The 24,644-nt window shown below is 39.1% G+C and overlaps 1 pseudogene; it reads left to right on the top strand.

Moving 5' to 3' along the window:
* The first annotated feature begins 1,813 nt into the window (after positions 1-1,813).
* LOC124982717 (forkhead box protein K2-like) lies at positions 1,814-5,075 on the top strand (annotated as a pseudogene).
* Positions 5,076-24,644: the final 19,569 nt, after the last annotated feature.

Below are 24,644 nucleotides of genomic sequence, written 5' to 3'. Positions count from 1 at the left end.
CCCAGATAGGTATCAATTAGCCACCCACTGTGGTGCCAGGAGAGATCTAGCCGAAGTCCAGGGGGCTTTCTGCATGCTGAGCATCACCACAGCAATTGCAGAGGCCTAGGCCCACCTTGATCATAAGTTTGACCTAATTATACCAACCAGGTCTTTGTGCATTGGTATTTGGAGAAAGAATGGAAGAAGGAGAATTTTCTGAGGCCTGAGAGTATTTGGATGCCATAAAGAAGGATTATGAAAAAGTAAGGACTGATTCATTTAAAGAAGAAAATGAAGGGGAGGAATTTTAAATATACATTTTCCCCTTGGCTGTATCTCTTTATTTATGCTGCTCCACTCAAAGCACACTTAACTAGTTGAGAATAACAGACCATTCTCTCAACACCAGCCCAATTCCTGTCTTACATAGGAGGAGTGCACCTGATTCCAGTTACCTATGGGTGATGTGACTGGCCAAAAACAGATGTTGAATTCTTTCAGACCATCATTTAAGCCAAGAGTTGCTTTGTCACTAAAGAAAATGGTTGAAGGTGAGGCCAAGTTACACATGGGAAGAGGCCTAATCAGGTATTTAATTCCAGATTAGGCAGGGTTCACCCCACTTAACACCATCTGACCTGATCTCATTCATTTATAGATATTTATGAAGGCAGGAAATATACCTCTTGTTTATCACTGACTTCCTAGCTCTTAGGACAGCTAAGACAAAGCACTCAATGGGCCTCCTGCTGCACAATGGGCCCTCCTGCTGGTCAGAGAATGACAAAACACTTGGAGAAAGGAAATATCTGGGCACTGGGAAGGTACCAGGGAGAGAGTGAACAGGAATTCACATTACATACCTGTAGCAAGGCCAGGCATCATCTGGACTCCCCCCACATTCATTCATTCATCCAAGTATTTGAGTACAGTCATCTCCCTTATCCACAGGGGCCACATTCAAGATACCCTACTGGACACCTGAAACCATGGAGAGTAACAAAATGTATAGATAGCATGCTTTTTCCTATGCATGCATACCTATATAAGGTTTAATTTATAAATTACATACAGTAAAATGCACTACAAATGAAATTGAACAATTGCAACAAAATACTGTAATCATACTTACATGAGGATATAAATCTATGGTAGAATGTGCACTTTGCATGTGTGGAGTTTTGGGTTCATTCTGAAGCAATACACACACACACACACACACACACAGACTTATGTAAATATGATCTCTCTTTCAAAATATCTTAGTGTACTGTACTCATTCTTCTTTCCATGGGAAATTTAAATATAGAAAATAAACCTGAGGATAAGGGGGCCCACTCTACACCTTCTGTTTTAGACACTGTTCCAAAAGCTAGAGTTAGTGATAAGACAGACACTCCTGCCTTCATAAATACTCGTAGGTCGAAATTTGGGCGACTATATGAGGAAAGCCGAGCAACTGAAGCAAAGGGCAGCGCACCACATGGCCACCAATCAAATGGGCAGGAAAACTCAACTGACCCTTACGTCCACCTGTCACTCAGCAGGACCCCCGCCCATTTCAGCCTATAAAGACCCTGGGAAGCCGGAGCCATGTGTGATTTTCTCCGGCTCCCTACCCTGACCTGTACCCCGGAGGGCTGGGAATTTTACCCGAGAGCCAAATTCCAATAAAGTTTGCTTCAGTCACTTTCTGTCTGATTTTATTTGGCTACTAGCCATGCCCCCGAGCTTACAAATACCAATAAATTATTCAGATTGTGTCAAATGGTATTAATTGATATGAAGTGAAATTGATGAGAGAAAGTATTGGAGGAGTGCCTCTGTGGATATGGAAGTCAGAGAAGACACAGATGACGAGTCAGAGGACCTACCAGCAAGTCCCACAGGTGTATACATCGGCATTTTGAAGAGAATTTGGGTCAGGAGCAGTCAGCCCCATCTCAGGAAAAGGCATATTTTCTCCTGATGGAGATGAAAGACCTATTGATGGATCTGAATAAGCCTCAATGGACTTCTGAGAGTGTATGACCCCATAGGCCAGGTTTAGTGCAGGGGCGAATCATTTATGTTCCTTTCTTACAGATGTATGTGAATTACATTAAAATACAAGTGAATGACAAAGTCACAAAAAAGAGGTATGTGTAATTGGGTGGGGCTGCCAGAAAGTTTGGGGGATGATATGTAAGGAATGAAGATGTTTCTCCTTCCCCATCATATTTCCCTTCCATTTTTCCTCCTTTTGTTGAGTCCCTGTCCAATCTCTAGCCCTTCTCAACCCTCAATCATTTTGAGATTCTTGCAGAGTGTGTGGGGGAGGTAATGAAGATATGTATATTCCTGCCTTAAAACCAACCATACATTTTTTGAGTGCCTCTAGCACTGCTTAGCACTGCTTAGCTTTTAGACTCTGTTCAGAAAATAGAAGTATTAAAGCACTGAGTTTTAGAATGGGAGATAAGGGTGCCTAGCAAGAAGGCTACACATCTAGCAAAGGGATTGAAATTTTCCCTTTTTTCATTTTGTGAACCCAAACCCACCACATTAAAATTAAAAAAAAAAAAATAGTGCCATAAGTTGCTCTTTAAATCTCTTCTGGCAAATTTTTGTGGTTGTTTTAAGAATGATGAGAGTGAAAGGATGAGTGGACTGAAAGGGATATTAATACTGAACTAATTAAATTTTGTAGTGCTTCAACTATTCCTCTTCTCTTATGCCACAGAATACTCAAGGGTAAAGGTGAGCCCTCACTTATCCATTTTTTTTTTCATGAATATGCAGTATGGGTCCCTCATGAAAACTTATATACACCATGCTTGAAAATTAGGAACTAAAGTCTAAAATGTAAGACTGCCTGTTAGGCTATGGTCAGTACGAACATAGTCTCTCTAAGTAGGTTCCATTATCTTGCAGTGGGGGGAAATAAAAACACATAAAATGGTCTTACTTATAAATGTCAATGCAAAAATAATTAGCAAAATATTAGTAAGTAGACTCCATACCACATTGAAAATACAGTATGACCCAGAGGTTTTTATTACAGGAATTCAACCACGATTCAGTATTAGAAATTCCATCTACCTTAAAGTCATTGTGCCAGTCGGGGAAACATTAAGGACATTGCAGTAAGCTGAGGAATAAGTCAAGAGTGATGGATGTCTTGAATCTCAAGTACCATTTAAATTGTACTTGAAGTATTACCTAGTGCATTTAAATAAGGAAAACGATCAAAAGAAGATAATTTAATATGAAGATAAACATCTCTGTCTTGACTCTCGGCGCCACCGACCCATAGCCTCGGGCACCCATCCCAGACTCGCGGGCCCACGAACCCATCCAGGCCTCCGCCCGCCAGGGCGCCCTGGCTCCTCGCAGGCGATGGCGGCCGAGGGGCAAGGGTGGCGGGTCGCCGCCTGGCGATTGAGCTGTGGCGCTACTGGAAGGCAGCGAGTTCGAGTATTTTATGAAGAAGCGCTCGGTAATCATGGGTCACAACTCGTCGCAGGGCTCGGGTCACTGGAGCTTCATCTCGTGACGCCACCTGGAGAGCTTCACCGCCCTGGGCCGCTAACATGACGCGGCCGCCCAGTTGCCCGCCAAGCCCCTGCCTGACTCGGGCCGCAACTTCTACTTGCACTGCTTGGGCAAGAACCGCCTGTGCATGGACAGTGTGTTCCAGCAGCGCAGGGCGCCACCGCTGCAGCTGCAGCGTGAGTGCACATTCAGTTTTCCGAGCACAAACATCAAGATAGTGTTCACAGCCTTGTCCAGCAAGAAAAGGGAGAAGCTGGAGGCTTCCAGTGCCTGGTGAAGCCTGTGCAGAGCACAACTTGCCCCTGACCATCAACATTCCAGACACCATGGACCACATTATCAGCCCCCCTCCCTTCCTCCACAGGCACCAACAATGCTGCAAACTCTTGCCCATCCAGCCCCCCCGGGGGCCTGGTCTTCAGGATACAAAATGTGCCGTGTGATACCATCTGACCTCAACTTAATGACTGATAATTCAGTCAGAAAATGAAGAGGAAGCTTCAGTTGGAGACAGTCCAAAGGATGATTCATAGCCACCTATTCCTGTGCACAATTAATAGTACAAGCGATTACAATGCTCCTGGTAAATAACTCACCCTAAATAGAATTCATACACACGTCACTAAAAATTATCCATACTACAGGACTGCGGACAAGGGCTGGCATAATTCAATTCGCCACAATCTGTCTCGGAACTTCATTTCATCTAAATCCCGTGTACCCAGGAAGAGCAAGGCAAAGGCTCCTTCTGGAAGATAGACCCAGCCTCTGAGAGCAAATTGAGCAGGCCTTAGAAAAAGACGGACTAGGGCTGCCTTGCTTTAAAATGTTCCTCTGGGACCTCTCTCTCTGAGTGCTTCGGCCTCTCCCAGCCATGTGGGAGTGCTGTCTGCTCGCTCCAGTGGGGCCCAGACTTCTGAGAACCTGTCACAGGACCATTTGCTAGTCTCCTGGGAGCCTGAGCCCAGCACCTGACAGTCCAAACTCGCTGTCATCCAAGAGGCCCAGTTTGTCCAGAGCACACCAGGCTCGCCCCTGTCAAGTCTTAATCACCATCCAGTGGCAGCTACCCCCTGCAGTCAAGCCTGTCACCTACACTGTGTAACCCATGACCACCTCTGAGTCTCAGTCACCCGTTGTGCAGAGAGTGCACACAGTCCACCAGATACCAGCAGGATAGGTCACCAACGTGGCTGGACTAGCCTCAGCAGCCATACACAGTTGCTGGCCCAGTCGTGGTCACTCAGGCTGTGGTCTGGCTGCTCCGAAGGTAGAACCACTAGAGAATGGAGACAACAGGGAAGTCAAAGTGAAAAGTGGAGCCCATTCCTGCAATTAACCACTCCACACTGGGTGCTGCCAGTCGGATCATTCAGACATCGCAGGTCACCCCAGCCCAGATGGTCACCATATTGCAACAGGCCCCTCTCAGTCAACATCAGCTTCCAATAAAAACTGTAAGGCAACATGGGACCCATGTGATGTCCATGCCTGTTGGGATGCATGGCCAGGTGAACATTGCCACAGCAAGTCCTGTACACATGCTTGGCATCAGCTGAGGCTGAGAGACAGGAAAGTATTTTGTTGTTCACACATAGAATTAGAATATTTTGAGGTATACATTCTTCACAAAATAATGGGGTCTTAGTGCCTCATCTATTTCCTGACACTCTGACACTTGACATGGTCTGTTGGAATAAAGGACTCAACATATGACACAGTTCTGTTGAGTGTCTTCCCTCTTGGGGGCCATAGGCAAGGCATGTCTCCATGTGTAGTTGCTTTTTAATATTAATAATCAATATATCATTAGAAACTTATTGAAAAACATTAGGAACGTTTTATCATATTGGGACACAAAATAGTACACAATAAAAATTTATCAGTAATACATAGATAATGTATATGAAAAGAAACAATTGTAGCTTTGCTCAAGTTAAAAGGAGCCTGTGGTTGCTTTAGTATAATAATGAATAAAGAGGCATTCCTCTGAACTTGGATGTGGTGTTTAGCCTTTGTTGCTTTCCTAGTTTTAATAGTTGAATCTAGAGATGCTTTACATAATAAAAATATTTAGGTTAGTCAGAAATATAATTTGTGTTTTTCCTATGTTTAGTCTAATTCTTTGAGAATCAAAATAAGATTGTAGTCCACCATTATATGAAATAGAATAGACTAAATATTAACTATAAGTTGATTTCTTTGTCCTTTAATAATAGTAAAAACTTTTCACTGTTAAATGGGAAGTTTATAGTGGGGGTGGTTTTCAGAAAATCTAGTGATGTGTTTGTTCTGAAGGTTGAAGGCTGGCAGATCATGGTGCCCTCAATTTAGCTGGGAGACAAGGTTATTTTAATCTAGCTGGGAAATAAGGCTGTTTTGGTCTGGGCTGTCATGTGTACTTTGAGAAGAAGCATAGATTGTATTTTTGAAGGTTTTTCTTATTTTAAACTAACCATAAAATGATATAATCATTACTAAAGAAAAATATCTATAAAAGGACTGGCAGAAAAATAAAGACAGATTCAGCCTCAGAATACTTGGTGTCTCTGTGCACTGTTTCTCCACCATGCCTACGCCTCCCATCCACCTGTGACCCCCAACCCCTGCTAGGGCTGGACCCTGGAAATTTTGAAGCATTCTATTTCTACTCTGGAAACCTTGCAATCTCAGGACCTTCCATGTAGACTCTGGGGAAGCCTAGCTTATTGGTTTCTGTTTTTTACTTCTGGCTGTCCTACGGACCTTGCGGGGAGTGGGGCTCCCAGGATGCCTTCCCCGACCCATGTAGAGCATTTATCTGACGAATTTGATCTGCCCCTCCAGGCAGGGAGCAGCAGATGAGTGGTAGAGGCACCTGCTGGCTCCCACCTCCCACTAGTCTTGTATCTTTATGTTGACTTGGGCCCTGGCATAATTTCCCATTTAAGTAAAGCGAGTCTCTGAGTGTTGCATATGCTATGATGACAGAGTCCTTCCTGCTTTCGGAAAGTACTCCATCTTTTATCACCCCCTTCAAATATCCCAGCTCTCCGTTGTGCAGTAGAGGTAACACCTGTCCTTGCTGGCCTTCGGTGTGGTACTGCCAGCTGTACCACAGGTTTCCCCGAGTTCTCACAGGGTCTTGGAGGCAAGCAGCAGCTGGCCCTCTGGTTTGCAGTAGGAGTTTCTTTGACCTTGTGGAATGAGTTCAATGGGAAGTACGGCTTCTCCTATAGCAGGAAGTCAGAGGCAGCGCTCTGGCCTTCAGAGTGTTCTGGGTTAGGGCCCGCTGCAGAGCAGACAGGGCTCCAGCCTATTGTGAATGTTCAGTGTCATCAGCATAACTAATTTAAGTGTAGTGGTTTTTTTATTTAAAAAATTTTTAAAGAAGAAAAAACCCTGTATTTCCCTGGTGGAATGAAATGGCTAGAATGGTTGATTTATTTATTTATTTTTAAATTAATAAAAATTTTATTAGTTGTAAATGGATACAATAATTTTATTTATTTATTTATATGTAGTACTGAGGATTGAACCCAGTGCCTCATACATGCTAGGCAAGTGCTCTACACTGAGCCACAACTGCAGACCCATAAATATTTTATCTTTATTTATTTACTTTTTATATTAAAAAATTATTTTCACACATGTATATAGGTTAATATAGTCTGTCTCACAATCTGTCTCCCCTCACTGTTCTCTGAACTATCCAAAATTCCTTCATTCTTCCCTACCTACCACACTATGGATCAGCATCTGCTTATCAGAGAAAACATTTGGCCTTTGGCTTATTTCACATAGCATGATGCTCTCCAGTTTGATCCATTTACGTGCAAATGCCATAATTTCATTCTTCTTTAAGGCTGAGTAATGGTCCATTGTGTATATGTACCACATTTTCTGTATCCATTCATTTGTTGAAGGGCATCTAGTTTGGTTCCATAGTTTTGCTATTGTGCATTGAGCTGCTATGAATGTAGATATGGCTGCATCACTGTAGTATGCTGATTTTAAGTCCTTTGGGTATAAACCAAGGAGTAGGATAGCTAGGTCAAATGGTGACTCCATTCCAAGTTTTCTGAGGAATCTCCATACTGCTTCTCAAAGTGGTTTCACTAATCTGCAGTCCCACCAAAATGTATGAGTGTACATTTTTCCCCACATCCTCGTGAACACTTATTATAGCTTGTATTCTTGATAATTGCCATTCTGATTGAAATGAGATGAAATCTTAGAACAGTTTTGATTTGCATCAGAATGGTATATTTAGGCAACTTTAAATCACTTATTACTTATATAAAGACCAAATACGACAGATCTGTCCTAAGTGTTGTGCGTCGCCCTGTGGTGCTGTCGAGACATTTCTGCAGGTGATGCACATAAAACTCCGAGGTGACTGCACACGCTGGAATCATGACTCCAGCAGGGTGCTGAAAAATAAAGGTGAGGCTATGCGAGCTTACCCCTGCTGTCTTGGCCAGCAACCCTGCATCATGATGACCCCAGCTGCTATCATGGCAGGTCTGGTCCTCACCTGAAGCCTTGGGGAAAGTCCAGGCAGCGCATGCCCAATCCAGACTGGCCGCACTCAGATGACAAGGGCCTGCAGTGTTTCTGCTGCCAGTTATGAAGGTGGGCAGGACGCAGGGTGCTGGACCTCCAGAAAGGAGGGCTCTCGGTTGTGTTTCGCCAGGACTAAAAGAAGGGCCAGTGCACCACCAGGCCCCCGGGTTTCTCCTTCCCGTCCACCAGGGGTCGCGATGCTCCCAGCTGCATAGCAGCTCCTCAGCGTTCCACTCTTCAGAAGTCTCAGACAGACCTCTGCCAAATTCCCAGCTATCTCAGGGACTGCACACAACTGCAGCAGCTCTGCCCTGAACCAGACAAGCACAGACAGGCCTGTGCTCTCCCACCTAGCAGGGCTACAGTGTGCCTGACAGCTGGTCCCATCTGGCCTGCCCTTGTGCCCCTCAGGATCATGACCTGAGTGCAGCAGGGCAGGGGAGGGCCTGCTGGACTTGAGCTCAGGAAGGGAGGGACAGTCTTTAAATCCAGACTTCTGCTGTCCCAGGAAGTTGAGTGGTGATCCACGTGCAAAGATTAAAATTTTTAAAATTAACAAGTTCTTAAAATTCAATAAAATATTTTTATTAATTTTTTAAGGCTTTCTTCTCTCTTTGTAGGTAATAAAACAGACCTGGAAAATCCTATGGAATCAATGATAAGACTCAGACAAAACTAAGTAATTTTTTTAAAGACAATAACCAGTTAGTAGAAGAAAATAGTAGAAGCTGGGTGTAGTGTTGCATGTCTGTAATCCCAGTGACACAGGAGGCTGGGGCAAGAGGATCCCAAGTACAAAGCTAGCCTCACCTATGTAACGAGGCCCTGAGCATTAAGAATAGCAAAGGAAAAAAAGGTTAAATAGTTAAAATAATAACTTAGGAAATGTTAGAAGTCCTTAGGGGAAAAACTCAGACACAAAAGTAGGTTAGTATATTTAAAGATATTTCTTACTATTAGATAGTATCTCTCAGTGAAGCACATGTTATTCTGTTACTTAATACATTTAACACAACCCAATATAAGTGCCCACAACATTTTTATAAAAACAAAAATTCCTTTGTTGTGAAATAATAGTTACAAAGATAGTAGAGAGATTGAGAGAATCCTTAACCCATTTCCTTAAGTGATTCCATTTTATGTAGTATTAAAACCAAGAAAGCTACAGTGACATAATGTGTGCATGCCTCAACAACATTTTATTACATGTGTAGGTTTGTGTAACCAATGCACCAATCAGCATAAGAAAGTGTAGGTTTATGTAACTAATGCACCAGTCAGGATAAGAAAGTGTTCTATCACCACAAAGATCTCTCTCACATTACATCATCTTTACATCTACTACTGATTTAAAAAAATAAAAATAAAAACTAATGCCAATGCTCCTCAAACTATTCAATGAAACAGAAAGGGAAGGAACCCTTTCAAACTCATTCTACCAAGCCAGCATTGCCCTGATACCAAAACCAGTTAAGAACACAGACAATAACAATGAAGAGTACAGACCAATATCCTTGATGAACGTACATACAAAAATCCCCAATAAATACTTGCAAATCAAATTAGCATGTTTAAAAGATAACGCAGCATGGTCAAGTTGGTTTCATTCCAGAGATACAAGGATGATTCCAGACATGCAAATCAATAAACATAAGAGCACATAAATAGAATCAAGGGTAAAAATACCACATAATTATCTCAATAGATGCAGAAAAATCCTTTCACAAAGTTCACCATCCTTCATTGTCGGGGTACCCGGGACCCCTGGCCCTAGGTGTGGCTAAGATGGCGCCTGGCAGTGAGCCAGAGCAGTTAACTTTTGCACAAACAACTGACATTATTTTGAGGAAGTTCCAGGGATTGGTTGAGTTCCCTCGTGGACAGTGCATGATCACTGCATGTCTGCATTTACTGCCTGTATCTGTTCATGCTCTCCCCTCGTGCTCAAATGTTGATTGGTTACAGTAATGTATATATTGGAGTGTAAGTTCCTCAAAGACAGAGAACAAAGAAAGAACTGAGAGGAAGGGGGTGCGCGCAATAAAAAGGCTGAAAAGAACCAGGTGTCGTGTCTCTCTGCGGGCGGGGAGCGCGACAGATGGTGCCGAAACCCGGGAGCCCTAAAAATAACTCTAGAGTAAGTATAAGGTAAGTATTTAATAAAGTAAATTAAACAGTAAAAAGGCCTTAAAAGTTCGCGGAACAGCGACTAGTTAAAAAAAGTTCGCGGTGCAGCGACTAGTTATAAAGGTTCGCGGAGCAGCGACTAGTTAAAGAAGGTTCGCGGTGCAGTGACTAGCTATAAAAGTTCGCGGAACAGCGACTAGTTATAAAGGTTCACAGAACAGTGACTAGCCAAGGGGTTTTATGTTATCTGTGTGTATGAAGTGATGGTAGATTTTCTGTGTAGTAAGTGTCTTTGTTACATCAATTGTGTGGCTTGTTTGTGTGCTTGGAGCTCTTAGTGCTGTAAGATTTAATCATAGGAACAGAACTGTCTAAGACTAGAATGCAGCAGCCTCTTAGGGAGTTGCTAAAAAGTCATGGAACGCCACTAAAAGCAAAAACAGCTCGAACGTTCCTTGATACCATAGAGAAGGTCTCTCCGTGGTTTTTAAATGAGGGGCTATTAAATATTCCACAGTGGGAACATAATATAGTAGCCATAGTCCCCACAAGTATTGGGAGATAATTGTTTCATGATTTTCTGCATTCAAACCTAACCTGATTTCTCAACCAGGAAAAAAAGGGTTAAAAAGTCCTGGGTGATCCTCCCTCCCCCCTGCCTGGCCTTGTCAAAGCTTGCAATGGAATGTAAACTACAGTAGTCTCAGCAGGAAGGGGCGGGTAACCTGAAGAAAAAAAAAAAAGAGGTGTCCGTTTTAAACTTAACTAACTTATTTTCTAGGATTCTTCGTTTGTTTTGTTTTTCTTTAATGCTGTATTTTTGAGCTCATAATTTTGACCCTACATACCTAGGTTAATGATTTTTTTTTCTTTTTGATCAGTTCTATTTTTATTTCAACTGAAGTTTTTGAACATCTGTTTCATTGCAATGAACATTTACCTATAAAGTTTCAAGGCCTTTGATTTTATGTTATCTGTATGTCGTGCTGTCTAATGTCATGTTTTGTCAAAACTGAGCGCTCTTAAAATTAAAATTTAAAAATGGATCCAAATACTTTTATTCACGTGATTTAAAAAGGGTTCAATTTAAATTGGGTAAACTAATAAAAATAAAATGTCTTTAAAAATAACTCACAAGTCTCTAGGTGGTCAAACAAATAAAATATTGATGTTAATAAAATGTCTAATATCAATTGCTTCTAGGACTTTTCTTCAGCAGAAAAGAGACAACAGATCCTGTTCAGGACACTTGTCTGATATCTTGGTTTTTATAAAATAAATAAATTGGAGTTAACATGTATGGGATTACTCAAATGTGTTTGTAGAGACGTCTGGTTAATTTACAAAGTTAAAATACTAATTGTTAAATAACATCAAGTACTTTTAACTCCTTAAATTACATGGGGTAACATACTTAAACATTATTGGTGTTTTCATAGGTTGGTAAATAAAAAGGGTTTACAATTACTTTGTGTCCTCACTAAACTAAAAACAAGGTTACTAAAAATTATGTCCTAACAAGTAAAATTCTATATATAAAGGGTCCCAAAAGTTTCAACTGTGTTTCAATTAAGAGTACTATAAACAACAAAATATTTAATCTTATTAAATTAGAACAATTTATCTAAATTCAAAAATTTCATAAGAGTTGTTTCAGAATGTGAACCAAAAAGAGGTCAACAAATAAAAAAAAATGTTTCTGGGTAACAAAGTGCCTGTGTGATAGAATACATAAGGGTCTAAGTGCTAAGAAAGTTTGTGTGTAAGTAAAGGACAAGTTTCAACAAGTCTGTGTGTAACTAAGTTGGTTGTATGTATGTAAAACAGCTAAAGCTATTTAAGGTTTTTCCTAAGGTGAAAATACTAATGTTCTGATATAAGCCAAAGTTTAATCTATATGGTAAAATGACATGGTAAAATGGCAAGGATTTCTTAGAAACACTAATTTACTCTTAACTTTGTGTCTATTAAGTTTTATTCTTTAAAGCAATTATCTTAAAAATAGGGGTTTATACAATTATGGTTAAACAACTGTTAAAAATTGTACTACGTTATAAAGTCTAAATTTTTCTTTAAAAACTAAAATTGGTAAGAACCAATTCCTCACTAAAATTAAAATAACTCTAACCACAGATGTACCTTATAACCCACAAAAACAAGGTATTGTTAAACATACACATCTCACCCTCAAAAATACTCTTTATAAACAAAAAAAAAATAGAGGAGACCTTCAGGTCCCCTAAAGATAAACTTTCTCTTTGTCTCTTTGTTTGGGGTTTTTTAACTCTGGGTAATAAGGGTAACCCGGTGCTTTACTGGAGCTGCGGCTCAGTTTGTGTGTTTCCACGGAATAAACTAACTTACAACCTCTTTTTAGTCTCTTAGGAGGAACAGTTCAACTATATAACAAAACAACTGCTTCTCTCAATTGTACTTCAGATTTGTGCTATCTCTCAATGTTAATATACTTCTAGGTTCCTGCTGGCAGACTTAATGTGTGTTCCTACCTTCCCACCAGTCCCAGTCTCTGTTACAGATGCAGAATTGCCAGTGTTACTATCAAGAAACAGGAGAGAATTTGACATCACAGTGGCTATGGTCACTGCAATAGTGGTTTCTGCAACAGCAGCACTAGCAACTGCCATACCTACAACAACAGCAGTCAATCACTTGGCCAAAAATACAGCTGCAGCCTTACAGACTAAAGAAACTCTAAACCAACATTTAAGAACAGACATTCTCCTGGTGAATCAGAGAGTGGACCTATTACAAGAACAAGTGGACATATTACAAGAACTTTTGGGACTGGGATGTGTTTACTCTTTAAGAGCTGTTTGTGCTACCCCCATTGTATATGATAATTCCAGCACCACAGCTGGGTTATCTAAAAAATTGTCAGCCTATCTTACTTCTACTTGGTCGTCTCAATTTGATAATCTTACCTCACGACTTAGGGCTAAAATTGTCAAAGTTAATTCTACTAGGGTACATATTGCTTCTGTATCTGAGATGGCTAAATGGTTTTCTTCTGCTTTCGATTTTGTAAAACAGTGGGCAAGCCTTGGCACTTTGGGGTTTTTACTCCTCTTTGGTATCTTTTTCCTCACTCGTCTGTTTGTGCATCTACGAGCCAGCCAAAACAGGGACCAGATTATTTTTCATCAGGCCATGACTGCCCTAGAGGCCGGCAGTTCCCCACAAGTATGGCTCACGATGCTGGACCGGTAGTCAAAGACGGGTAATGAAGGAGGTGGCTATGTACCAACCTAAGACAGAAGCTGCAGCATGCTCTGCAGACTCTGATGACGGGTAAGGACATATGCTGACCACTCAACCTAAGACAGACACGGTCCCAAGCTTTAATTTTATAATAAAAAAGGGGGAACTGTCGGGGTACCCGGGACCCCTGGCCCTAGGTGTGGCTAAGATGGCGCCTGGCAGTGAGCCAGAGCAGTTAACTTTTGCACAAACAACTGACATTATTTTGAGGAAGTTCCAGGGATTGGTTGAGTTCCCTCGTGGACAGTGCATGATAACTGCATGTCTGCATTTACTGCCTGTATCTGTTCATGCTCTCCCCTCGTGCTCAAATGTTGATTGGTTACAGTAATGTATATATTGGAGTGTAAGTTCCTCAAAGACAGAGAACAAAGAAAGAACTGAGAGGAAGGGGGTGCGCGCAATAAAAAGGCTGAAAAGAACCAGGTGTCGTGTCTCTCTGCGGGCGGGGAGCGCGACACTTCATGACAAAAACACTGATAAAACTAGATATAGAAAAACCATATCACAGCCTTTATTAGGTTGACAAACCCTACCCAACATCAAACTGAATGGAGAAACTAAAAGCATTTCTCTAATATCAGGAATGGGGTGAGGGTGTCCACTCTCATCACTCTTATTCAATATAGTACTTGAAATTGTAGCAAGAGCCATCAGGAAATAGAAAGAAAAGGATGCAAATAGAAAAGAAGAAAGTCATATTATCCATGATAATACATACTTAGAAAATCCTAACAACTTCACCAAAAGACTCTTAGAACTAATAAACAAATTCAACAAAGTAGCAGGATACAAAATCAACATATGAAAATCAGTAGGATTTCTATACACCAATAATAAGCCCACAGAAAAAGAAATCAGGAAAACAATCCCATTCATACACCCCTGCCTTCAAATACCTAGGAGTAAATTTAACCAAGGAAGTGGAAGACCTGTAAAATAAAAATTACAAAACACTGAAGAAAGAAATTGAAGAAGACACTAGGAAATAGAAAGATCACCTGTATTCATAGATTGGGAAAATTAATATTATTCAATATCTAGATTCAATATAATCCCCATCAATATACCAATGATGTTATTCACAGAAGTAGAAAAAACAATCCTAAGATTCTTATGAAGTGCCAAAGTAATAGCTAAAGTAATTCTGAGCAATTACTCAAAAAGAGTAACACAGGAAGCATCACAATACCTGACTTCAAAAGACACTACAGAGCCATAATTACTAATATAGAACAATAGTGGCATAAAAACAGACATATAGATCAATGGAATAGGATGGAGGCCTGAGAAATAAACCCATGCCTCTAGTCATCTGATTTTCTACAAAGGTATTCAAAACATGCATTAAAGAAAAGACAGTGTCTTCAATAAAATGTGCTGGAAAAACTGGGAATACATATGTAGAAGATTAAAACTAGAACCCTATCTCTCATATTGTACAATAGTCAACTAAAAGTGCATGAAAGACGTAAAGAAAAACCTGAAACTTTTTTAAAATATATTTTTAGTTGTCAATGCACCTTTATTTTATTTATTTATTTATGTATACATGGTGCTGAGAATGGAACCCAGGGTCTCACACGTGCACTCTACCACTAAACCACAACCCCAGCCCTAAGACCTGAAACTTTTAAATGGTCAGAGGGAAATATAGGGGAAACACTCTAAAGTGAAAAGACAATCTATAGGATGAGAGAAAATCTTTGCCAGCTATTCATGTGACAGAGGATTAATATCCACAATATATAAAGAACTCAAAAACATTAACAACAAAAGAACAAGCAATCCAATCAATAGATGCCCAAATGACCTGCACAAATACTTCTGAAAGAAGTACAAATGGCCAGTAAAAATATTTTTAAATGCTCAACATCTTTATTCATCAGAGAAATGCAAATCAAAAGTTCACTGAGATCAGCTGGGGTTGTAGCTCAGTGGTTGAGTTCCTGCCTAGCACACGTGAGGTTCTGGATTTGATCCTCAGCAACACATAAAAACAAATAAATAAATAAAATAAAGACATTGTGTCCATCTACAACTAAATGTATATAAATATAAATATATATAAATATATACATATATATATATATATATATATAATTTTTCCCCCCAAGGAACTTCAGAACTTCATTGGAAAATCTTAAAAGCATAGACAATCATCCCAATTAGCTAACTATATTAGTGTTTATGGTCAAAACACAACCACAAAACATCAGTGGCATATAACCATAGGTATTAGTGACTCACACATCTGGGTAGCAGTAAATAGATTCGTTGTTTTGCTACCTGAGCTGGGCTGCCTTATATTTAGGAGGCTGCCCTTAGATAGAGCCTTTAGAGCAACTTGGCTCTTCTTTAGTTTTCTCTCATCCTCCATAAGTCTAGTCCTGGCATGTTCTCATGGCAAAGACTGAAGTGCAAGAAAGCATGTGGAAACATGTATGTACTTTTTCAATTCTTTGCTTGCCTCATGTCTGCTAACATTCTATTGACCAAATTGAGTCATTACAAACACAGGCCCAAGAGGCAAAACTGATTACTCACATGTTGTTGGGCACTTTAAAGTCACAAAGAATATAGATATAAAGGATTGCACCAAAAGGTACAATCTACCTCAAATGTTTACCAAATTTCATTGGTTCTCAGAGACTATCAATTTTTCCATTAAAAAAGAGAAAAAAATACTCCTAATTAAACTGTAATACAATGTTTGATTATCATGTAAAATTCACATACATATATACACATATGTATTGAAACAGCTATTTCTATTACATAAATTATTATTTATTATCCTTACAGACAGACAAAAATGAAACTATTCATGAAATAAATTGTATAAGATAATCATAAGGGACTTCAGAACATCAGCCATGGCCCCCTTCTGCCTCCCGGGGAAAAGTCTGTATTATTACCTTTAAATAAAACCTGCTTAATATGCTTGCCTTGGCATGCTTCTCTTATGTTATATTTCAACACCTGAGGAAACAGAAGTCATCACCAGTAAACAGCAACATCAGGTTTGGAGGTCCCACTGAGATCTATGCTGAGGTGAACTCTCTCCACACACCCCACATCTGTTTGAGGTGCATCTTTCTGTCTTTTTCCTTTTGAAGGGCAAAACTGGGCACCCATCGGCTACTTAAATGTAGCCAGTGCAGCCGCCATCCTTCAAGACTCAGGTGAGAGGTTTCCTGGCCCAGGCAGTTCCTGATCACCTGCTCTATGAATATCAGGTATGTTGGGTCTTGCTGAAGCCATTTCCTGTTTCTCTGTTCAGGCCCAGAGTGCAATTGTCATCAGTACACAGTGTCCCTAGTCCTGATCTACCCAGGATGCATGGAGGTGGATGAAGGGTTGGAACAACTGTGGTGTCTCTGGCCTGGGCTGCTCTTGGGTGAATCCCAAAGGTTCCTTCTCCTGACTCCCCCTCTCAACTGCCCTAAGGAGTAATCTAGGGTGATCTGTTGAGGAATGGCACTGAGGGAAAATGCCAATTACCTTTGCCTCCGTATGGGCTGCACAAAACTCCCCCACATCCACTCCTTCCTGGATGCTCCCCTTCCCTTGCCAGTCAGACATTAGGAATTCAGATTGTAGGATTAAAAGAAAGACCTGGGATGATTAGTATGAAAATGCCCAGGTTCCCTGGGTTCACATAGTTAGCCTTCACTAGTCTATTTAGAGTCTCCCCATTACTGTTTCTGTGCTTAAATGTGCTCACTATGTTCTCTTCAAGCTGCAAGAGGGAGGCATTTAAAATCAACTCCTCCTGTGAGACCCTCCAGGAAAAGGGCATTATATGCCTAAGAACCAATAGATGTCCCCTCACCCTCCAGAGATTCCTTTAGTCTACAGGGCAAAAAGATAGGCAAAAATGCACACTTTTTACTTTTGTCATCATTTTTTCATAATTAGGAGTTTATAGTAGCAGGGAGGAAAGCAGTAAGACCCTTAAGTCTGAATCCTCCAAGGATCTCTAGTATAGGGCAAACTAGAACCCTAGCACTTTGCCAAAGAAGGCCAGAAATCACTTTGGCAAAGCCAGGTAGTGAGAGACGGTTTTTCTGGACTGTAAGGAAGCTCAAAGTTAGGAAGATGTACCTAATATTTCTAACTCAGAAGGGAGCTTCTCTCTCAACAGTATTGCCAGGTTCACCACTAGCCTGCATACTGCTAAATTATAAATGTCAAGAAAATTGCCTTTCGTATGTTACTATGCTTGACATCAATAATCTCTACCATTGAGGAATCACCTACTGAGGGAGAAAAATCAAGGGGACCCCCACACACAAATTCAGACAGATAAAAATAAATTTAGGGGAGGTTTTTGGAGGATCCAAATAAATATATTGATGTTTCAAAACTTATGCCAGGTATTTGACTTAACCTGGAAAAATTATGCTATTAACCATCTAGAGCACAGGCAGTTCCCAGAAACTATCCTAACTGGGATTCAACTAACGAGTGGGATGCCTGGAAAACTATTAAATGAGGCCTTCAGGAAAGTTTTGCTATTTTCATGGAGAGACTCAGGAAAGCAATAAGAAAATACACCACCCAGAATCCTGAATCCACAGAAGGCCACCTACTTTTAAAGGATAAATTTATAATTCACAGTCCCAAACATTTAGAGGAAATTACAAAAATTGGCATATGTCCCTGATCAATCCTTAGATGATCTTCTTCAGCTTGCATCTTCCATTTTTTTTTTGTAACACAGATCAAAAGAAAAAGAAAGGGAGCATAAAGATAAGAAAAAGGGCTTATTAAAGATCATTCAAAACCTTAAAGATCATTCAAAATGACAACTTTTAATGCCTTGCAACAGCCCATGCAATTCACCCATTATAGGAATTGAAAAGCAAACTTCCTAGTCCAAAACCTTAGAATAATTTAATGAGGCAGTAATTTCCCCCCACTCTGTAGTTTTTACTCTGTTATCTGAAGTTCCAGCTGCTTCTTGGTTTACTAAGTTATATTTAAACGATGACTTTTCCTGTATACACTAGGCTCTCAATCTCAATTTCTGTTTGCCTTTGAGGAACCAGATAATGTATCTCAACTAACCTGGACAGTGTTGCTTCAGGATTTAGAGATGGCCCTCATCTATTCTTGGCAAACCCTGGCTAAGGACTTAAAAAATTCAGAGATAAAATATCTGTAATTGTTCTCCAATATGTAAATGACACCCTTTATGTGCCTCCACCCAGGAGGAATATCAAAAGGCCATTAGAGAGCTCCTAAACTCCTTAGCTAATAGGGATTATAAGATCTCAAAGAATAAAGCTTAATTATGCCAACAGGTTCAATACTTAGGATTGAAACTGTCTCAATGAACCCACAAAATAGGACAGAAAAATAACCACCATAAGACAATAAATATCCTCTGTCCCAGGAATATCCAAAAGGGAACTTACTTCAAGCTCCTGTCCTCAGCTTACCTATGAAGCAAGATTTAACCTGTTTGTTGCTGAGAGGAAAATAAATACTGGATAGGGAGCCATGGACAAACCAGTTCAATAGCCAATGACCTATCTCAGTGAGGAGCTTAGCATAGTAACTTCATTCTCAAAAGTAATGAAATATAAGGTCTCATGATTTTATTTGACATTCAAACTTGTCCTGATAGAAATAGTTAAAATGCCCTAGGCATCAAGTTTCTGCTGGAACCTGTTATCTCTCAACTCCTATCAGATCTCAGTCAAGACTGAAATGTAAATCGAATAAGCCTGAAGGCTCAGTAGGAGACCAGTCTCAAACCCAAGGGGAAAAAAAGGAAAAAGAGTCTTACCTGAACTCCAGCAAAAGTAAATTGTATGATGCTTTACTGTGGGGTGTGCCAGGCTAGCATAGGCACAGGTAAGAGCCACAGAGTCAGAACCCAGACTCCGGGAGTTGGGTACAACAGGCTTGTAGTGAGCAAACTGCAAACTCGTTTATTTCAGGAAAAACCATATAATTTGTAGACTTTTAACTCAATCACAAGGTGCCACAGGAGATCAGACCACCAGGCCCCTATACAGATTACCTTGGTAACACTAGGTAAATTTGGGGCACTTGTTTACATTCCTAGATGGTAACAGTGGAATTGTCCTCTCTGCAAGTTTACATATTTGAGACATTAACTTGCTGCGAGCCAAGATCTAGGATTTCTCCCAACACTTTACTATAATAATTAATGGTCATATCATTTTTCCAGGACTCTTGTTTTTTTCCTTAAATTCTATATTTTTTGAACTCATGACATTAATATTTTTTGATCAGTCCTATTTTTATTCAACTGAAGTTTTGAACATTAATTACATTGTAATGGAGATTCACCTATAAAGGTACAAGGCCTTTGTTTTGTGTTATGTGTATATCATGTTGTCTTATGTCATGTTGTTTGTCTGTATGTGCATCTAAATATCATGTACATATCAAAAATTGAGCATTCATAAAATTAAAATTTAAAAAATGGATCCAGATATTTTAATTCATGTGATTTAAAAAGGTTCAATTTAAAATGGGTAAACAAATAAAAGTAAAATGTCTTTTTTATAAATTCCAAAGATGTTCTTTTTTTATTTATTTTTATTGTAAACAAATGGCATACATTTTGTTTCGCTGTTTGTACATGAAGTAGAGGTATACAATTTGTGTAATCATACATTTACATAGGGTAATAGTTTTTGAATCATTGCTACTTTTTTCCCTGCCCCCCAACCCTCCCACCCCTCCTTTCCCTCTATACAGTCGCTCCTTCCTCCGTTCTTAACCCCCTATCACTCCCCATTATATGTCATCATTTGCATATCAGTGAGATGATTCATCTTTTGGTTTTTTAGATTGGCTTATGTCACTTAGCATGATATTCTCCAATTTCATCCATTTGCCTGCAAATGCCATAATTTTATTATTCTTTATGGCAGAGTAATATTCCATTGTATATATATACACCACAGTATCTTTATCCATTCATCAATTGAGGGGCATCTAGGTTGGTACCACAATCTGGCTATTGTGAATTGAGCAGCTATGAACATTGATGTGGCTGTAGTATGCTGATTTTAAGTCCTTTGCATATAGGCCAAGGAGTGGGTCATTCCAAGATTGGTGGTTCCATTCCAAGATTTCTAAGGAATCTCCACACTGCTTTCCAGAGTGGATGCACTAATTTGCAACTCCACCAGCAATGTATGAGTGTACCTTTTTCCCCACATCCTCACCAACATCTATTGTTGCCTGTAATCTTGATAATCGCCATTCTAATTAGGGTGAGATAGAATCTTAGGATAGTTTTGATTTGCATTTCTTTTATTACTAGAGATGTTGAACATTTTTTTCATATATCTGTTGATTGCTTGTAGATCTTCTTCTGTGAAGTGTCTGTTCATTTCCTTAGCCCATTTGTTGATTGGGTTATTTGTAAACTTCATGTAGAGTTTTTTGAGTTTTTTATATATTCTGGAAATTAGTGCTCTATCTGAAGTATGAGTGGCAAAGATTTTCTCCCACTCTGTAGGCTCTCTTCACATTACTGATAGTTTCCTTGGCTGGGAGAAAGCTTTTTAGTTTGAATCTATCCCAGTTATTGATTCTTGCTTTTATTTCTTGTGCTATGAGAGTCCTGTTAAGGAAGTCTGATCATAAGCCAACATGTTGAAGATTTGGACCTACATTTCTTCCATAAGATGAAGGGTCCCTGTCTGATTCCAAGGTCATTGATCCATTTTGAGTTGAGTTCTGTGCAGGGTGAGAGGTAGGGGGTTAGTTTCATTCTGCTGCATATGGATTTCCTGTTTTCCCAGCACCATTTGTTGAAGAGGCTATCTTTTCTCCAATGCATGTTTTTGGCAGCTTTGTCTAATATGAGAAAATTGTATTTATTTGGATTTGTGTCCGTGTCCTCTATTCTGTACCATTGATCTACCTGTCTATTTTGGTGCCAATACGATGCTGTTATTGTTGCTATTGCTTTGTAGTATAGTTGAAGTTCTGGTATTTAGATACCCCCTGCTTGCTTTAGCTATTTCAGTTTCTTATTCTTCCAGATGAATTTCATGATTGCTTGCTCTATTTCTGTGAGGTATGTCATTGGGATTTTAATTGGAATTGCATTGAATATATATAGCACTTTTGGTAGTATGGCCATTTTGACAATATTAATTCTGCCTATCCAAGAATATGGGAGATCTTTCCAACTCCTAAGGTTTTCTTTAATTTCTTTCTTTAGGGTTCTGTAGTTCTCATTGTAGGGGTCTTTCACCTCTTTTGTTAGATTGATTCCCAGGTTTTTTTTTTTTTTTTTGAGGTTATTGTGAATGGGGTAGTTTTCCTAACTTCTCTTTCTGAGGATTCATCACATATGAATAAAAATGCATTAGATTTATGAGCATTGATCTTATATCCTGCTAATTTACTGAATTCACTTATGAGTTCTAAAAGTTTTGTGGTGGAATTTCCCAGTTCCTCCAAATATATATTCATGTCATCATCAAATAGGGATAACTTGAGTTCTTCTTTTCCTATTCATATCCCTTTAATTTCCTTGGTCTATCTAATTGCTCTGACTAGAGTTTCAAGGACAATGTTGACTAGAAGTGGTGAATGAGGGTATCCCTGCCTTGTTCCAGTTTTTAGGGAGAATGCTTTCAGTTTTTCTCCATTTAGAATGACATTGGCCATGGGCTTAGTGTAGATGGCCTTTAAAATGTTAAGGAAGGTTCCCACTATCCTTATTTTTTCTAGTGTTTTGAGCATGAAGGGATGATGTATTTTATCGAATGCTTTTACTGCATCTATTGAAATAATCATGTGATTCTTGACTTTAAGTCTGTTGATATGGTGAATGACATTTATTGATTTCCTGATGTTGAACCAACCTTGCATCTCTGGGATAAAACCCACTTGATTGTGGTGCACTATCTTTTTCATATATTTTTGAATGCGATTTGCTAAAATTTTGTTGAGAATTTTTGCATCGATGTTCATTAAGGATATTGGTCTGAAATTTTCTTTCCTCGATGTGTCTCTGTCTGGTTTAGGTATCAGGGAGACATTGGCTTCATAGAATGAGTTTGGGAGGGTTCCCTCCTCTTCTATTTCATGGAATACTTTGAAGAGTACTGTAATGAGCTCTTCTTTAAAGGTTTTGTAGAACTCAGCTGAGAACCCATCTGGTCCCGGACTTTTCTTTGTTGGTAGGCTTTTGATGACCACTTCTATTTCATTGTTTGAAATTGATTTATTTAAGTTGTGTATTTCCTCCTTGTTCAGTTTAGGTACTTCATATGTCTCTAGAAACTTGTTGATATCTTCGAGATTTTCTGTTTTGTTGGAGTATAGATTTTCAAAATAGCTTCTAATTATGTTTTGTATTTCACTTGTGACTGTTGTGATATTTCCTTGTTCATTCCAAATTTTAATAATTTGAATTTTCTCTCTCCTTCTCTTTGTTAGTGTGGCTCTTTTTTCTTTCTTAGTGTGGCTAAGGGTTTATCATTTTTGTTTATTTTTTCAAAGAATCAACTCTTTGTTAATTTTTTCAATTGTTTCTTTTGTTTCAATTTCATTGATTTCAGCTCTGATTTTAACTATTTCCTGTCTTCTACTACTTTTGGTGTTGGTCTGCTCTTCTTTTTCTAGGACTTTGAGCTGTAATGTTAAGTCACTCATTTGTTGATTTTTACTTCTTTTGCTGAATGCGCTCCATGAAATAAATCTTCCTCTAAGTACTGCTTTCATAGTGTCCCAGAGATTTTGACAAGTTGTGTCTTTGTTCTCGTTTACTTCTAAGAATTTTTTTATTTCCCTTCTGATGTCTTCTGTTATTCACTCATCATATAATAGCATATTATTTAATCTCCAGGTATTGGAGAAGTTTGTTTTTTATTCTGTCATTTATTTCTAATTTCAATCCATTATGATCTAATAGGATACAAGGTAGTATCTCTATCTTCTTGTATTTGCTAACAGTAGCTTTGTGGCATAAAATATGGTCTATTTTAGAGAAGGATCCATGTGCTGCTGAGAAGAAAGTGTATTCATTCTTTGTTGGATGGTATATTCTATATATGTCTATTAAGTCTAAATTGTTGATTGTGTTATTGAGATCTATGGTTTCTTTATTCAATTTTTGTTTGGAAGATCTATCCAGTGGTGAGAGAGGTGTGTTAAAAATTGCCTAGTATTATTGTATTGTGGTCTATTTGATTTCTGGAATTGAGAAGGATTTGTTTGACGTACATTGATGAGCCAATATTTGGGGCATAGATATTTAAGATTGTTATGTCTTGCTGATTTATGCTTCCCTTAAGCAGTATATAATGTCCTTCTTTATCCCTTCTGACTAGTTTTGGCTTGAAGTCCACACTATCTGATATGAGGGTGGACCTCCAGCTTTTTTGCTATGTCCGTGTGCATGGTATGTTTTTTCCCATCCTTTCACCTTTAGTCTATGGGTATCTCTTTCTATGAGATGAGTCTCTTGCAGGCAGCATATTATTGGATTTTTCTTTTTAATCCAATCTGCCAGTCTATGTCTTTTGACTGATGATTTCAGGCCATTAACATTCAGGGTTATTATTGTGATATGATTTGTATTCCCAGTCATTTGACTCATTTTTGTTTTTTGACATGATTTGTTTTCTCCTTTATTTGGCTATTCCTTTAGGCTAGTTCCTCCTGTTTCTGATTTGCATCATTTTTTTTCATCTCTTCTTCATGGAATATGTTGTTGAGAATGTTCTGTAATTATGGCTTTCTTTTTGTAAATTATTTTAGCTTTTGTTTATCATGGAAGGATTTTATTTGGTCGTCAAATCTGACAGTAAGTTTTGCTGGGTATAAGATTCTTGGTTGGCATCCGTTTTCTTTCAGGGCTTGATAAATGTTGTTCCAGGCCCTTCTAGCTTTTAGCATCTGTATTTGAAAATTCTGCTGATATTTGTATTGGTTTCCCCCTGAATGTAATTTGTTTCTTTTCTCTCGTGGCCTTTAAAATTCTGTCTTTATTTTCTATGTTAGGTATTTTCATTATAATGTGCCTTGGTGTGGGTATGTTGTAATTTTGTGTATTTGGAGTCCTATAAGCCTCTTGTATCTGGTTTTCTATTTCATTCTTCAGATGTGGCAAATTTTCTGATATTATTTAATTGAATATGTTATTAATTCCTTTGGTTTGTTTCTCT

The sequence above is a fragment of the Sciurus carolinensis genome, chromosome 4 (genome assembly GCF_902686445.1).
Source record: "Sciurus carolinensis chromosome 4, mSciCar1.2, whole genome shotgun sequence".
Taxonomy (NCBI): domain Eukaryota; kingdom Metazoa; phylum Chordata; class Mammalia; order Rodentia; family Sciuridae; genus Sciurus; species Sciurus carolinensis.
This window is presented reverse-complemented; position numbering and strand designations above follow the sequence as displayed.